The 11,787-nt window shown below is 38.4% G+C and overlaps 1 pseudogene; it reads right to left on the bottom strand.

The window, feature by feature from the left end:
- Positions 1-7,352: 7,352 nt before the first annotated feature.
- Positions 7,353-7,471, bottom strand: LOC120612015 (uncharacterized; annotated as a pseudogene).
- Between the last annotated feature and the right edge of the window lie 4,316 nt (positions 7,472-11,787).

The following is an 11,787-nucleotide window of genomic DNA, read 5'->3' on the forward strand; positions in this document are numbered from 1 at the left end:
ATCCCTCCAGCCCCTCTCTCTCTAGCAGGTCAAAATTTCTTTGGTTCCTCCATACTTGCCTGGATAATTCCTTCATACCTCTGTGCTTTTACCCTCGCTATTCTCTCTTCCTGGAAGCATCTGCCCAGCCAAACACAGGCACATTACAGCACATTCTGCTCTTTCAAGAGTTCCGTTCTCTGCAAGTCTTTCCTGATACACTCACTGCTAAGGGGTTCTGCTCTTTCCCTCACTTTCTCTCCCACTATTTATATCCTATACATACTACTGTAATAGCCCAAATACCAACCACTTCATCTCTCTAATTTTGTATACTTACCAACTGATGGGATATTTTTCAAGGCAAGAACACTATTCATTCTAGTGCTTCAGGCATTTACCACAATGCATGCAGAGAGTTAAAAAAAAAATTGTTGCTGGAATAAATGAATAAACTCTTAGCTGCTCCCCTATCAAGGCTTAGATAATTGAGTTGATCAAATCATTTGTGAAAGATCTCACATCCAGCCATTGAAGCAGTTCCCAGAAATGGCATCTCCCTCCTAGCCCCTCCATTAGTAGGATAAGAACGAGAAATCCATGTTCAAGCTTTTAAACTGCTAAAATTGGAGGACTTTCAGGAAAAAAAAAAGTATAATTTGTACCAGCCTCTTAAAGATAGTAGACACCCTCTCCCATCTAGCTTTCAATGGAAGATGTTATTGGGATTACATGGTTTTAAACCCGACAGTTCCTCATCCCAAAAGCCTGCACAGTTTTTCTGTAAACCTTTTATTGAGGTTTAACATATATATGGAACAATACACAAATCTTAAGGTTAAAGTTAAATCAATTTTCACAAAGTAAACACACACATGGAACCACTCAATAAACAGAATATTATTAGTCCCCCAAAAGCTCTTCCATTGTACCCTTCCAGTCACTAACACCCCCACTCAAGTGTAGACTGAGAGTTCCAACACTGCTTATATACAAACTATTTTGTGAAAAGTTTATATATTTATATATGTTTTTAATTATTAACGTAACATATGCTCATTGTAAAAAGCTAAAACTAAACAGAAGTGCAAAATGTAGAAAGTCAAAGAATATACATTCTGAGTGAATAAACATTTAGGTCAATGGTTCCCAACATTTTTGACAGCTGGAACCGGTGCACCCATAAGACTCTAACATCTGATGATCTGAGGCGGAGCTGGGGTGGTGATGCCAGCACTGGGGAGCAGATGCAAATACAGATGAAGCTTCACTCGGTTGCCTGGCGCTCACCTCCTGCTGTGTGGCCCAGTTCCTAACAGGCCACAGAGCAGTACCTGTCCATGGAACAGGGATTGGGGATCCCTGACTTATGTTGTTTCCAACATTTTACTACTATGAACACTGCCACATCCTCCATTTCGTTCTGAACATCTGAAACAGAAAACATAGAGACTCTGAAAGTCCAGAGGTAGGGCAGGCATTAGGGTTTGTTTAATTCAGTCATTCAACGGTGTCATAAAGACTCAGTTACTTTCTTTCTCTTTGCTTTGCTTTCCAAGATAACAGCTTCATCCTAAGTCTGATTCACTTCATGATTGCAAGATACTGCCAACAGGGCCACATGCTTCATCAGAGAGGGGAGTAAGGAAGGAAAGGAAAAGAAGAGAGGGGAGAAAGAGAAACTCAACAACCAATGTAAATGTCCTTGGCTTCATTCTGATTGGACCAAAGTTGGCCATGTGCTTATTTATAAACCCATTAATGAAGCCTGGGGAAGCTAAGTATTGATTGGGTAGGTTCCCATTTCTGAACCAATCTCTGTGACACAAAGAATGGAATTATCCTAATTGGTTCTATGAATAGGGTCAACCTCTGGAGTTGGTCATGGGGTCAGTTGCACTCAAACCAAGTAAATAGCAACTACACAATGGAGTATGGTTGGAATGGATGCTCGGAAGGCTACCATATTATTTATTCACTACAGTGAATATTCTTTGAGACCTTTTTTTTTGGGGGGGGTGTTCTAAACATACATTCATATATACATAAATACATATTTAATTTTTAACTAAAATGAGATCATACTACTCAGTAACTCAGTAACTTTATATACTTATAAACCTACCAGACTTTAAATTGCAAGGTGTTCCATCAAATGGGTAAACTATAATTTATTTAACCATTTCCCTAAATGGTAAACATTTTGATTGTTTTAAACATTTTTTACAAAAATTCTATGTCACTCATTTCATTCTCAATTATACCTTAAACAATGTAAAATAATTTTTGAAAGAGATATTTTATTTCATTTTTATTTATTTTTCAAGTATTTTTTTTTATTTTTCAATTACAGTTGACATACAATATTATGCTATTCTGCCATTTTGACTGGCTAAAAATGAAAGATATTTTTAAATGATTTTATTGTACCTAAAGTTCATGAACACGAGCAGACACAATGTTCCTTAAAAGTCAGCTAGGTACATCTCTACTAGTCTCCACCCAAAGAACAATTTTCTTTTATCATTTTGTATAATAAAGATACGAGCTATACTGCTTCTGTCAAGAGGGTTGTAAATATTTCATTATTGCTTTATATAGAAAGGAAATAAAAGCCAATTGCTGAAACAATTCAGATTGGGAAATGTGAAATGCTATTTGGCCAAGGAGAAACCTGAAATTGATGGAATTGGAGGATTGAAATGAAGCCCAGCAGTCACTCAGCCTTTCCCCTGCCTTCGCACCAGAAGTTATTCAGACACATCCAGGCTCTTAGCTAGAAAGTCTCTTGGAAGCAATTTCAAGTCTTAACACAAAATATTAGATAGGAAGAACTTCTCATTGCATTTGACCATAAACACATTCTTTATTTTCTCTCCTCTATAATATTTTTCTAGTTTTTATCATAACGTTTGTCCCTTTCATTCGGCTTCCTGATGAAGAACTGATTAGGTCCCCGAACAAGGTGTTCTGCTTTCTGTTGGAGGTTTTCTGAGATCTAATCTAAAAACTCCCTTAATGTAGTAGTTCAGGCCTGTGTTCTCTCACCCTTGATAAAAATGTTCTGATTACATGCTTGCCTTTCTTGTGGGTGTCAGAGCCTGTCTGCCTTACTCTCCTTCTCCAGCTCTGAGAAGCCATAATGTTACAGACTGAATCATGCCCCCTCCAAAATTCATATATTGAAGATCTAACCCCCAGTACCTCAGAAGGTGACTGTGTTTGGAGATGGAGGTCTTTAAAGAGGCAATTAAGTTAAAACAAGGTCACTGGGGTAGGCCCTAATCCAATATGACCTTATGACAATAGAAGATTAGGTTGCAGACACACCAAGGGAAGACTCAGGGAGAGGGTGGCCATCTACAAGCGAAGCAGAAAGACCTTAGAAGAAGCTAACCCTGCTGACACTTTAATCTCGGACATCTAGCCTCCAGAATTTAGAGAAAATAAATGTCTGTGGTTTAAGCCCCTAGTCTGTGATACCTTGTTATGGCAGTGCTAGCACACTAATATAATACCTAAATCCAAGCATGCGATGGAAACTTCTGACCAGACCAGAGGGAGCCCCTCAACCTTCCATCCCTATTCAGGTGGTCCCTAGGTCCCTTCTCCCCTGCATCCTCCTGGATTCTGATGGATGGTCCCTCCTGCTCTGTTCCTGCCAGGTTCTGCTGGTTACCTCCCTTATTCTGCCTATAGAACAATGGTTTTCCAATCTTGGGGAGCTTCAGAATCACTGCTCTGTGAATGCAGATTCCCAGGACAGGGATCCAGAGATTCAAATTTACTTGTTCAGTGATGGGGCTGGGAAAACTGAATTTTTAGTAAATACTCCCAGGTCATTTTGAGAAACCCCTCAACGATATTTTCTCTTTCCTGTCTCTCTAACCTAGTGGTCCTCCACCTTGACTGCATATTACAGTTACTTGGGGACCTTTTTAAAACCCATGCCCAAGCACACCCAAGATATTCTGAATTAATCTTGGGTGGGGCCTGAATGTCAATATGTTATTTTATATTTATTTTTTTATTTTTTTAATTAAGTTTATTGGAGTAATATTGGTTAATTACATAATTTTCCGGTGTACATTATAATTTGACATCTGTATATTCTATTGTGTGTTTATCAAAGTCCAGTTTCCTTCAACTACCATATATTTGATCCCCTTTACCCACTTCACCCTCCTCCTACCCTCCTATATTTGACCCCCTTTAACCATCTACCTTACCCGCTCCTCTCCTAACCCCTACCCTCTGGTAACCACTAGTCTATTGTCCATGTCCATGAGTCTCTGTTTGTCCTGTTCATTTGTTGCTTTTAGGTTTATATCCCACATATAAGGGATATCGTGTGATTTTCAACTATTTCTGTCTGGATTATTTCACTTAGCATGATTATCTCGAGGTCCATCAAGGTTGTCGCAAATGGCAGTATATCATCTCTTCTTATGGCTGAGCAATATTCCATTGTATATATGTACCACAGCTTCTTTAGTCAATCATCTATCATAAGACACTTCGGTTGCTTCCATGTCCTGGACACTGTGAATAATGCTGCTATGAACATTGGTGTGCAAATATCTTTTCGGATATGGGTTTTCAAGTCTTTGGGGTAAATACCCAGTAGAGGGATTGCTGGATCATATGGTAGATCAAGTCTTAGTTTTTTCAGGAACCTCCATACTGTTTTCCATAGTAGCTGTACCAATTTTCAGTCCCACCAGCGAATATGAGGGCTCCTTTTTCTCCGCATCCTCTCCAACATTTGTTATTACTTGTCCTGTTGATTATAGCTATTCTAACAGGTGTGAGATGGTATCTCATTGTGGTTTTCATTTGCATTTCCCTAATAGCTAGCGATGTTGAGCATCTTTTCAAATATTTGTTGGCCATTTGTATGTCCTCTAGGGAGAAGCGTCTGTTCAGGTCCTCTGCCCATTTTTTGATTGGATCATTTCGTTTTTTGTTATTATTGAGTTGTATGAGTTCTTTGTATATTTTGGATATTAGGCCCTTATCGGAGGTGTTGCTTGCAAATATATTTTCCCATTCAAATGGTTGTCTCTTTACCTTATTAACGATTTTTTTTGTTGTTGAGCAGAAGCTTTTTAGTTTGATGTAGTCCCATTCATTTATTTTAGCTTTCACTTCCCTTGCTTTTGAGGTCAAATTCATAAAATTCTCTTTAAGTCCAAGGTCTTTCAGTTTAGTTCCTATGTTTTCTTCTATGCATTTTATTGTTTCAGGTCTTACATTCAGGTCCTTCACCCATTTTGACTTAATTTTGGTGTGTGGAGATGACAACAGCCTAGTTTCATTCTTTTGCAGGTGGCTTTCCAGTTTTCCCAGCACCACTTATTGAAGAGGCTTTCCTCTCTCCACTGTATGTTTTTTGGCTCTTTTGTCAAAAATTATTTGCCCATATAAATATGGGTTTACCTCTGGACTCTCGAGTCTGTTCCACTGGTCCATGTATCTGTTTTGCTGCCAATACCATGTCGTTTTGATTACTGTCACTTTATAGTATAATTTGAAGCCAGGCAGAGTGATGCCTCCAGCTTCATTCTTTTTTCTCAGGATGGCTTTGCCAATTCGGGGTCTTTTGTGCTTCCATACAAGTCTGATGATTTTTTGTTCTCTTTCTTTTAGAAAAACACCAATAGGAGTTTAAAGGGATTGCATTAAATCTGTATAATGCTTTAGGTAATAAGGTCACTTTAACTATGTTGATTCTTCCAATCCAAGAACACAGAATCTTCCCATTTCTCTGTATCTTCTTTGATTTTTTTAATAGGATCTTGTAGTTTTCACTATATAGGTTGTATATTTCATTATGTAGGTTTCATTATATATATGATTCATTAAATTTATTCCTAGGTATTTTATTATTCTTTTTGGTGGAATTGCAAAAGGAATTATTTTTTCCACTTCTTTTTCCAACACTTCATTAATAGAGTCTAGAAACGCTATAGATTTTTGAACGTTGATTTTGTATCCAGAGATTTACTGTATTTGCTTATTGTTTCTAGTAGTGCTCGTGGAGTATTTAGGGTTTTCTATATAGAGAATCATGTCATCCACGAATAGTGAGTTTGACTTCTTCATTTCCTATTTGGATGTCTTTTATATCTTTCTCTTGTCTGACTGCACTTGCTAGGACCTCCAATGTTATATTGAATAACAGTGGTGATAGTGGACAGCCTGATCTTAGAGGGAGGGTGTTTAGTTTTTCACCATTAAGTATAATGTTGGCTGAGGGTTTGTCATACATGGCCTTTGTTATGTTAAGGTACATTCCTTCTATACCGTTTTTGTTAAGTGTTTTGATCATAAATGGATGCTGTATCTTGTCGAAGGCTTTTTCTGCATCTATTGATATGATCATATGATTCTTATTTTTTAATTTGTTTATGCGGTATATCATATTAATCGATCTACGTATGTCGAACCATCCCTATGCCCCTAAGATGAAGCCTACTTGATCCTGGTGTATAATCTTTTTAATATATTGCTGTATTCAGTTCGCTAGTATCTTATTTGAGATTTTTGCATCTTTGTTCATGAGAGATATTGGTCTATAGTTTTCTCTTTTTGTGTTTTCTTTACCAGGTTTTGGTATCAGGGTGATATTGGCCTCATAAAATGAGATGAGAATTATTGCCTCTTCTTCGATTTTTTGGAAGAGTTTAGGAGAATAGGTATTAAACCTTCTTTGCATGTTTGGTAAAATTCACTGGTGAAGCCATCTGGTCCTGAACTTTTACTTTTTGGTAGGTTTTGGATGATTGTTTCAATTTGCATACTGATCGGTCTATTTAGATTTTCCAGTTCTTCTTGATTCAGTCTAGGAAGGTTGTATTTTTCTAAGTACTGGTCCATGTCTTCTAGGTTATTAAATTTGGTGTTATATACTTTTTCATAGTACTCTTGCATGATCCTTTGTATTTCTGTGATGTCAGTCACAATTTCCCCTCTTTCATCTCTGATTTTGTTTATTTGTGTCCTTTCTCTTTTTTCTTTAGTGAGTCTAGCCAGGGGGTTGTCAATTTTATTAACCTTTTCAAAGAACCAGCTCTTTGTTGCATTAATTTTTTCTATTGTGTTTTTTGTTGTTGTTGTTGTTTTCAATTTCATTTATTTCTCTCTAATTTTGATTATTTCTTTCCTTCTGCTGACTTTAGGCTTCATTTGTTTTTCCTTTTTGAGTTTTTATGATGAAGCATTAGGTTGCTTATTTGGGCTTGTTCTTGTTTTTAGAGATAGGCCTGTAATGTTATGAATCTTCCCCTTATGACCTCTTTAGCCATGTCCCAAAAGTTTTGATATGTTGTACTGTCATTATCATTCTTTTCTATGTATCTTTTTTTTTTTAATGCCTATGGCACCTGGTCTTCTTAGGTGGTCTCCCATCCAAGACCTAACCAGGCCCAACCCTGCTTAGCTTTCAAGATCAGATGAGATCGGGCACATTCAGGGTGGCATGGTCGTAGACTCTATGTATCTCTTGATCTCTCTTCTCATTTCTTCTCTGACCTAGTTATTCTTCAGTAGCATGTTATTTAATCTCCATGTATTTGTGGTTCTTCCTGATTTCTTTTTGCAGTTGATCTCTAGTTTCAAAGCATTATGATCAGAGAATATGGTTGGTATGATTCCAACCCTCTTATATTTGTTGAGGCTATCTCTGTGTCCCATTATGTGGTTGATTCTACACTAGAGAAGAATATATAAGCAGCTGTTTTGGAATGGAAGGCTCTGTAAATGTCATTTATGTCTAGTTAGTCTAATGTGTCACTTAAAGATGTTATTTCCTTATTGATTTTCTGTTTGGATAATTGGTCCATATCCAACAGTGGGGTATTTAGGTCCCCTACTACAATATTGTTTTGATCTGTTTCTCCCTTTAGTTCTGTTAGTAATTGCTTTATATATTTCAAGGCTCCCCAATTGAGAGCATAGATATTAATAAGTGTTATGTCTTCTTGGTGCATGATTCCCTTTATCATTATGAAGTGTCCTTCAGTATCTTTATCTTTTTTATTTTGAAGTCTATTTCATCTGATATTAGTACCGCTACTCACACTTTTTTCTGAATGCCATTTGCTTGAAATATCATTTTCTACCCCTTCATTTGGAGTCCATATTCGTCTTTGGAGCTGAGATGTGTCTCCTGGAGGCAGCATATGGTTGGGTTTTGTTTTTTGATCCATTCTGCAACTCTGTGCCTTTTTATTGGTGAGTTCGATCCATTTACATTTAGGGTGATTACTGAAATATGAGGTCGTCTTATAGCCATTTTATCTTTTGCTTTCTGGTGGCTCGGTGTTCCATTGCTTCCTTGTCCTTGTGTTTCTGTTTTATTTATTGTTGTTGGGTTTTGTGGGTTTTCCCTCCTGTTCTTTTTGTTTTATGTTATATACTTTAGTTTTGAATCTTTGGTATGTGGTTACCATTATGAATATGTAAAGGATAGTTACATATATATATACATACATATATATATACACATACATATATATATGTATGTATATATATATGTAACTATCCTTTACATATTCATAATGGTAACCACATATATATATACATACATATATATATATATATATGTATGTATATGTGTATATATATATATATATACACAGTCGTCCATTTTCTTCTGTGCATGCCTTATCTCCATTCCTCTTTGCAAGTTTGGATCTTTAAATCCTCCCCTTTTCAGTCATCGTTATCTCAATTTGTCCCTATGTATGTTGAACATTCATTACTATCTTGTTATAACAATTCTCTTATTATTCAAGCTTATAATGCCCTGTTCTCAGTAAGGATTGCACTCTTCTGCTTCTATTTGCCTGATAGTCACTTTATTCCTAATTTTTATTTTTTTTTTGTCATTTTGTTTTAGATGAGCTGACCCCTTTCAGTATTTCCTGTTGTGCAGGCCTCGTAGTGAAGAATTCCCTCAATTTTTGTATGTCTGGAAAGGTCTTAATTTTTCCTTCATATCTAAAGGAGAGCTTAGCTGGATACATTATTCTAGGCTGGTAGTTCCTTTCGCTTAATAGTTTAAATATTTGTTTCCATTCCCTTCTGGCTTGTAAGGCCTGCACTGAGAAGTCCAAGGATATTTAATGGGTTTTCCTTTATAAGTTACTGTTTTCTTCTCCCTGGCTGCTCTGAGAATTCTGTCTTTGTCATTGATTTTTGATAATTTTAATACAATGTGTCTTGGTGAAGGCCTTTTTGGGTTGAGATAATTGGGTGTTCTGTTGACTTCTTGAATTCCAAGCTCCAGCTCATTTCTTAGATTTGGGAAATTCTTGTCAACTATTTGTCCAAAAATGCTTTCTAGTCCCTGCTCCTTTTCCTCGCCTTCTATAATGCCCATTATTCTTATGTTTCCTCTCCTGATGGTATCAGCTAGTTCTTGTATTTCTCTTTCATTATTTTTCATTCTTCACTTTCTCTCTTCTTCCTTCTATTTCTAGATTTCTGCTTCGATATCATTGATCCTTTCCTCCATTTGGTCGACTCTATTTCCCAAGCTTGCTATTTCATTTTTCAACTCTTGCAGTGTGTTTTTTGTCTCCAGAGAATCAATTCTGTTCTTCTTGAGGATTTCAATCTCCTTGCTCTGCTCATCTAGTTGTTTTTCCAATTCCTGAAATTGTTGATATGACTCGTTTTGGAACTCACTGAGTTTTTTCAGAAGTACCATCCTGAATTCTCTGTCATTTAAGTTGTATATTTCTATGTCTGGAGATTTTCTGGAGATTTTTCTCTTTCTTTCTGAGATGCCTTGTCATCTTGGTTATTCATGGTGTTTAATGGACTATTTCTCCACCTGGACTGCTGTTTTTCCAGAAAGAAGATTTATTATATAAAGGTCTCTCTTTAGCCTGTTGCAAAGAAGGTGCTTTTGTTTTGGTTTCCAGTAGGTGGCATCTAAGCCTCTTGCATCTCTGCTTTATATAAAGCCTTAATAATGCCTTTTTTATTTTCTTATAGATATTTAATCACACTCGCTACCCTTAGTTTCAATCCCTGTCAGTGTCAGCAACAGTCTTGGCAGCGTTTGACTGATTCCACTGGGGCTCTATGGTGATCATTCTCGAAGGGTATGGGGGGAGGGGCCCTCTGTGTTGGGAGTTGGGGGCTGTGGCTCAGCCTCGGTTTTGTAACCGTGGCCCATAAAACTCAACTGTTGTTTCTCTGCAGTCCCGTCCCGCTTCTCTGCTTTCTGCCCTGATGGCTGGGCCCTGCTGCAGGCTGTGTGGAACTCCCAATTCTCCCAGGCAGGGCTGTTCAGAGAACTCACCGCACCTTCTCCCCTCCCCCTCCATCTACAGGGAGCTCCAGCATCTGTGAGAAGCAGCTTCTTTATTTCTCCCAGTCTACCACCCAACACCCGGGGGCCTGACCTGTGGTAGCTCTTATGTGCAGATCCCACACTCAGACATGCTGGTGTGCAATTTGGGTGTTTTTTGTTGAGTTTTAGATGTTGTTTGTTGTTTCAAGGGGAGAGATCTGAGGACGTCTCTCACTACGCCATGTTTCCACAAAGTCCAAATATCGATATTTTAAAAAGCTTGTCCAGGTGATTCCTACATGCAACCAAAGGGAGAACCACCAGTCCAGCCCCACTGCCATTTTCCTAAAGTCAGGCCATCCTCATACTTAACAGAATTGAACGAGAGCCTCCTAATGTCTCACTCTGCTTCCATCTTTACTGCTCTCCCCACTCACTCATTCTCCATGACACAGTGTAACCATTCTAAAACATGAGCTTGAGTATGTCTTTCCCCAGCTAAAAATCCACCAATAGTGCCTCATTACTTCAGAGTAATGTTTACAAGCTCCTAAGTCTGACATTCCAAGTCCTCCATGTCCTGGCCTCTGGAGGCTTCTGTACCTTTATACTATCTCCTCTCTTGACCCCTAAATCCCAGCTACACTTACATCCTGGTTCCCACAAAACACCAAACATTCTCATACCTCTGCCTTCTCCCTTGCTTTCCTCCTACCTGGAAAGCCATCAGCCTAGCTAATGCCTTCAGTTCTGTGGGGACATGATCTGGGCAATCTTCTCTGACATCTTCCTCATTCCTGGGCAGGGAGGTGAGCCTCCTTCCTTTTCCAGAAACCCACCAGTGCATGCCACCATCAGAGCACATATGACACTCTAATGTAATTGCTACATGTCTATCTCTTTCACCTGACTGCACCCATCTCCCCTCTCAGCCCCTATGGATCCCAATACAGTATGCATGTACACAGGAGGGCTTGGTGGATGTTTGTTGAATGGATGAATGGATGAATGAATGAATGAATGAATGAATATCTTGCCCCTTTCCAGCTGTACACCTTGCCCAGTGCCTGCTGTCTCATTACCATTCACAAATGAGTTTGGCTTCCTCTGTTCTGATGTTCCTCCCTACTGCTGTATTCCACAACTACTTAAATCTAGAATAACCATTTGCACCAGAGCTCATCCAGCCCAGAGCTAGCAATGAGAACAGGTAATAAAATCAAATCTAATCTGGGCCAGGCACTTTCCATTCTTTAATACTCACAACAGCAATCCAAAGTAACTGTTATCATCTTTCTTTTACAGTTTAAGAAACCAAGGCTCAGAGAGATTGAAGACAACGTTCCCAGTGTCACACAGGTGGGGGTGGCTGAGCCAGAACTGGAACCACAGAATCTTGGCTCCACAAGCTCCAGTCCTTCCTGCTGGGCCACGTGCACATGCATTGAAAAGAGACATGGCAGGGCGGTTGGGAAGGAGAAATGGATGCCCAAGACTCAAGC

The sequence above is a fragment of the Pteropus medius genome, unplaced genomic scaffold (genome assembly GCF_902729225.1).
Source record: "Pteropus medius unplaced genomic scaffold, Ma_sr-lr_union100, whole genome shotgun sequence".
In the NCBI taxonomy this organism is placed as follows: domain Eukaryota; kingdom Metazoa; phylum Chordata; class Mammalia; order Chiroptera; family Pteropodidae; genus Pteropus; species Pteropus medius.